We start from the raw sequence: 6631 nt of genomic DNA, 5'->3' as shown, positions 1-6631 counted from the left end.
AAACCTGGGCTCACATTTTGAGTTATGTACAAAACCAGAATCTTTCCTCCTTACAGTTGGATGTAGCACTATGATTTTTGTATTGTAAGTAGTAGCTCCCCTGTCTGCTGGTTTGTGTTGGATACTTAGGTAATTTTTGGTTAGGCTTATAATGGAAGTCCATCATAATTCATTTGAAATTCTAGTTAAAATTCTCATTTAGAGCACTAATTTACTGATTAGTAAAGGGAAGTTGAGAACAGCCAGGTATTATGAACAGCCAGAAATACAACTGTATTTCTGTGACTTCTTTAAACCTAGGTATTTGCCAAAGATTAATACAGTATTCCTAAGTACAGCGTTAAATATCTTAAGATACCTATCAGAAGTTCTTGCCCATTGAGCCTAGAGAAAATTCAGTTCTCATGAACTTCCTAATCAAAAGATTCCTTTGTTCAGCTTCTACAAGTATGTAATTTGAGCTTCTGAAGTTAGGTGCACCGTATTATCATTAGTTGAAATACAGTACAAGGTACAATACTTTGCTATCCAGGGGAGAGTATGCTGTAATTTTGTGCAGCACTGCAGAGCAGTCAGTATTTCACACTTTAGATTCATCTATTATTACCAGGTAAGCTCCAAAAAAGATAGCTTTAGGAACTTCAGCATTCCTTGGTCTTTTTTTTTTTTAAATTTGGAAGATTATGCTTAGGTTTTCTTGCCAGAGCTTATATGCATTGCCTACAAAGGTTTGAAGTGTCTGGAATAATATTTCCATAATATGAGTAATGTGATACACAGAGTTGGGACTGTTCAATTTCAAGAAGAGTCAACTGAGAAGGGAGGGTGTCAGTGGATGGATCCATGCTCTGCTTATGTATATATACTGAGCAATAGCACAAGAGTCAACGGGCAGAAACGGATGTACAGTTCTACCTGAACATGAGGAGAAACTTCTTTACTGTGCAGTGACTGAGCACTGGAACAGATTGCCCAGAGAGGCTGTGGAGTTTCCCTCACTGGAAATACTCAAGACCCATCTAGATGTGATCCTGTGCAATGTGGTCTGTGATGACCTTGCCTCAGCAGAGAAGTTGGATCAAATGGCTTATTATGGTCACTTGCAGCCTGACCCATTCTGTGATTGTATCAGGTGCTACGGTGTCTGGTAGCAGCATATCCAATAATCAATTTGTAGCTGTGACAAAACATAAATTGCTCTTAAGTTATATACAGGATAACACATAACTTTGCAGTCTGTGCTTTGTATGTTCTGTCTGTACTGAGCATACATCAGTCTATTTTTATTGAAAAGTAAACCTGAAAGAACATTTGAATGCCACTAATTCACTGAGCATTGAAAAATGCAAGTACAGTCCTGTCAGTGAATTTCTGCAAGTAATGGGAGAGAATCAGAATGGTAAAAACTACAAAATTAGTGGTTTGAGCCCCAAACCAGCCACTGTGAACAAAATCAGCCCTATTCCAACCAAAACAGATTGGGAGAAGATGGGATGAATAGGGACTTAAAACACAAGTACTTAGATTACATTCAGACAGAGTGTCTTTTAGCAAGCCTGAATTACATTCATGGCTTCATAGTTCTGGTTCAGTTTTCTCTATTGCATCCTTTGGAAAAACTTTGGCAGAAATTACTCTATTGGTAGTGATGACAAAACACAGAGCTCTATCTTACCCCCTTGCAGTGTTTAACTTCAGCTGGGTTAAGTCCAATGGGGCACCATTTGGAGGTAGCTCTTCTATATGAGAATACTTTCAGATCATCCTCCGTGGGGATACCCACCTACACTCCAGTCTATGTGGAGCTGTTCAGCTGTGTCTGCTGGACTGTGCATGGGCTTATAGCTGGGGAATTCTGTGTGTAACTGGCAAAAAGCACAACTGCGGAGAGTTTGAGTACCTTTTTGTCTCTACTGTAATGACACAAATGGAACAGTCATTGTTCCAAGAGGCTTCCAGACTAAAATCTAGTGAAGAATCCCATTAACACATTTATTCATCCTGTTGAGATCCCTCTTTATGGCAACACACACAATGAGTGCATCAACCACTTCTACCAGTCTTGTATCATTTGCAAACGGCTGGAGGGTGCCATGTCTCCCATTATATATGTAATTTATAAAGATATGTAATAGTTTTTACCCCATTTCCCAGTCATTGGGATCACAGGTGGTGGCAGCCCTCTGACTAGACTTTATGCCACTGATCACAGCTCCTTGAATCCAGCAGCTCAGAAAATTATTTAATTTGCCTCACGGTCCACTTATTTGGCCCATATTTCCATTTGTTTGTTAATGAGGTTGTTGTGGGTGACAGTGTCAAAACCTTACCAATCTCAAGATATGCAATATCTCTGCTCTGTCCCTCATCCTACAGAAGACTTTACCAACCCAGTCTTCTTGTAGGTTTTCAGTTCAGCTTAAGCAAGACTTCCCCTTTATGCTAACCACTCCAAATGATCTCCTCCAGCTGACTTGAGAGCCAGTGTCTGGAACTGATTTTCCAGGATTTTTTACTCAACCATCTTTACAAAGACTGAAGTTGAAATCCTTCTTGCCTTTCTTGAAGACAGGAGTGATGTTTACTTTCTTCCAGACATTTCTCCCCTGGTTGTCACAACCTTTTAACGATAGAATCACCTCAAAATTACATGGACCAACTCCTGTACTGCTTACGGGTACACCATGGACCCAAGCAAGCCATTTGTTTAAGTGCTTCCTAGCCTGTTTCTCTTCCTTGACATAGTCTTTTCCATCGATCTCAGGGACATGGGATTGCTGAAAGCTAATCATATCAGTAAAGAAAGACCAGGGCTGAGACTGAGTCGGAGGTCACACCTTCACTCTTCAGTGTAGTTTCTGTGCTCGGGGAACATTAACAGCTGGTTCTTGCAAATCAAAGCTGTTGAACTTGAAGAATGATAAAAGCATTGGTGTGAGCCAAGAATGATTTCTTGGGGGTTGACCATCTGTGCTGGCTTTCATTTTAGGCAGATTTTCTGAACTAGGAAGAACAAGCTGTGTATTAATACTGGTCATGCAGGTAAGCTTTACTCACCATTGTCTCTAAGTTATCTCCCTGCTGCTTAGAAGGTTTCCATTTGGAAACCTGTATTAGTCATTAGTTAATATTTCTTGCAACCATTGTTTTTCAGTTAGTGGGAAGTGCTAGTGGTTAGAAAATCCTGACTTTATCTGGGACTTACAGTTTAATGCTCTGGCAGTAATTTTTAAATTTACTGCATAAATAGGAGGGGTAAATTAATATTTTTTGCATGTTACTTCAAAATAGAAAGTTTGAAATTATTTACTGAATAGAAAAAAAAAATTGTAATGCAAATGAATTAAGAATGGATGCTGAAGACACCTTGTGCTTCTGACAGTCCAGGTTATTGCATGTATGGTAACCGGTTATTAAAGAAGATTTATGAAAAGGAGCCTTAATCCCTGTGAGATCACTAACCTTGTTTCTCTCCAAGCAATTACTCCACAAGTAATATCACATTTTCTTCTTGTGGGATAAAAGTCCAAGATAATAGGAACAATTGTATTTGCCATTATTTAATGTCCTGGACTTTTCACCAGAAGATGGCAGCAGGCTGGTGTTACTCACAAATACTTCTACTGCTTATTGTTAGATAAATGTGGAGATACTGTGCTAGATACTTGGAACCAAATAACTTATCAGAGCTGACATCAAGAAACCTGGCATAGCAACGTGTTGCATGGAAAGCCTTTTTGTGGGTTTCTACCTCTGGCTGGCTGCTGGCCTGCAAGGGCTCTGCAAGTCCTGGCCATTGTTCAGTGATACCCTTTCACCTGACAGTTTTTCAAAAGCATTTATTTTGGAAGAAAAATCAGAACAGGTAGAACTGTTGCTTTAAGAAGTTTCCATTGTTACATAAGAAGTTTGCATTGTTACATACTGCATTTCAGCTCAAGAAAAAATTTTATTTTGTTCCTAGAATTAATTTTTCTGTCAATAAACTTTCAGTTAAATGTGAATGCACCTTTTCTGTGACAGAAATAGCAAAAGTGGAGAAAGGACTGGAGCTGATACTGGATTGTGCAAAAAGAATTATTGTTTTCAGTGAAAAGCTATGTAAATAATGATAAAATACGTGGAATTCAGCAGCTCTTGCAAATGTTTTATGGTATCTCTAATGGAAAATAAGCTATGTTAGCCAGAGAAACAAAGATGAGTTTTACACTCTAGCCATAAATTAATCTTTCCCATAGTATACATTCAATATAGTCAAAATGTCAGAGTTAGATACATTTATGAATATTCCATTTTCAATGCATTCAAATATTGCAGAATAATTTCACCATTGCAAACCTATCCTGTTAAATACTGTAAACACAGGAAAATGCAGTTCTTTGTTTTAGGTTAGGAGTAAAACAGCAAATCCAGCCAGTTTGATCCATTGCACCATGGGCTGATGAAACTTGGGTTGATGAAACCTACTGTCAAACCTTTATATTTCCCTGTGTGCTCGAGGCTGAGTTACATTAACATGTTCAGAATGGGCAGACGTAAGAAGATGTAACCAGCCTCAGGACCCTTGCTCTTACCCAGACCCACTTGCCCACTAACAAACTACAGATTGAGTCCAAGATGCCACAGTCTAAGTGTTGCAAGCTGTTGCCATTTATTACTACATGCTGATTCCTAGTTGACATCCAAAACAGTGATGTGCCTGCAGTTGTCTTTAATGACCTATTTACAGCAAAACATGGTTGCACCTTCAAAAAAAACACCACAAGAAAAGGAAAAGAATAAAATGCTTTTAAACTGTGGCTCTCAAGTGAGTCTTCATCTGTAGAAAATTTGATGTTTGTTGTATAAATTAAATTATGCCATACTCCATATTGACAGTGGGTCTAGACTGGTCTGCTACAGACAATCTTAATTTCAGTATTTTTTGCTTCTAAAGCCTACATTTCACACCTCTGTTTTCGTTTTATAAGGCTCAAGTATTATGTATGGTTGTCCTGGGGTGACTTTATGATGCTGGTATCCCCATTGTCTGTTTTTCTGCTGAGAAATGGGTCCTGTAGGTTTAAGCTAGGCTCAGAGAGAGAGGAAGGCGTGGAGGGAAGCGGTGGAATTTCTCACCATTTGTGTTCAAAACACGGAGAGAAAAGGAGTCCAGTGCTCTTCGAGTTCTTGGCTTTTGCAGAGAGAGAGAGAGAAACAGGCAGTTTTTCGTAGGTGTGTTTTTTTTTTTTTTTTTTTTTTTTTTTTTTTTTTTTTCCTTCCCCCGCTGGTTTTCCTCGTTAGCTACGGCAGGGAAGTTTTTCCCAGGATCGTGTCTTCTTTCTGGAACTGTTCAGGTTCTCTCCAGCCCAGAATCCCAGGAGAACTCCCTGCCACCGCTCCCCCCCCCCGCCCCCCCCCAAGCTGCTCTGTGTCCTGGACGCCTGGTCTGAGCCCTGAGAGAGAGTGAGCTGAGCCACACCCCACAAAAGGACGCTCTGAAATAAAAGGACTTCCTGAATTTGCCATCTCTTCAGAGCAATGAGAGGTTTCATTGTTTAGTATGATTCATTCTCTCATGCTTGTAAGTACTTTGCTTGTTTAATAAACAGTTCTTTTCCACTTTTTTCCAAAGAGATTTTTCTCCCAAACTGGTTGGGGATGGGCTGCTGGAATTTGCTATCTGGAGGAAACCCCTTAAGTTCCCTTGCAAATCTGTCCCAAACCAGGACAAGCTCATTAAGAATATTACATAAGAAAACCTAAAGTTTCATTATATTAGAACTGCCTTTCCAAGGATATTTATGAAACAGTAATCACAATATCATTATCAAAATAGTCCTTTCAATATGCAAGATGTCATTCATTTGTGACATTAAGTTTGCTAAAGACATGCACTTGCATTCCCATTAAAGCCCATGATGAGGCTTTCATGTCTCATGACCAGCTTTGTGTAAGCCAAAAAGTAGGAATGAAGAATATCAGATTTCAAATGTTCATGTTAAATTTTATTAAAAACATTTTTATGCATTTTACTTAGCATTAAAAGGCTTCACACCGCTGTACTTTCCAGTAGGTTCTATTTCTTTTTAAAGAGGACAAGTACCTCTGTCTAGAAAGCTATCATGAATTCATACACCTGCAAGTAAGTGCAGTAATGTAAGGGTGCTTTAACAGGCTAAAGACACAGTGTATATTTTGCCAGATTTTTCTACAATTAAAGTAAGCTGCCTAGTTATATTATCAAATTGATCAGTAAAAGCAAAATCGAGGTTTCCCAAATGATGGTTCTTCCTAGTGTTTTGATGCCAGCTTTTCCTTCTCACACACCTCATCCTTCCTCCTTAAGTCCTGGATGCCCTTCTGAGGGCTTTCCATAGTCCCCTCCAATATGTTCATCTCCTTTTACTCTGTCTGTTGTCTTGTGTAAGGACAGATGGTGCCTTCAATGTCTTTCAGCAAGGTTTCTCCCCAGCCTTCATCTAAGCCTATTTGCTTCATCTAGTTTCAGGAGTTCCTCTTCCCTGCTTACAGCCTGATACTCTGCACATTCCTGATTCCTACTGAGATTTTTCTGATGGGAAACTTGCGGGAACCGTGTTTTTAAAGTGAATGAACAAGGTATATCTTCTGAGATCCTCGTAGTCTGTCA

This window comes from Zosterops lateralis (genome assembly GCF_965231275.1).
Source record: "Zosterops lateralis genome assembly, chromosome: Z".
Lineage (NCBI taxonomy): Eukaryota > Metazoa > Chordata > Aves > Passeriformes > Zosteropidae > Zosterops > Zosterops lateralis.
Note: the sequence above shows the minus strand (reverse complement) of the source record.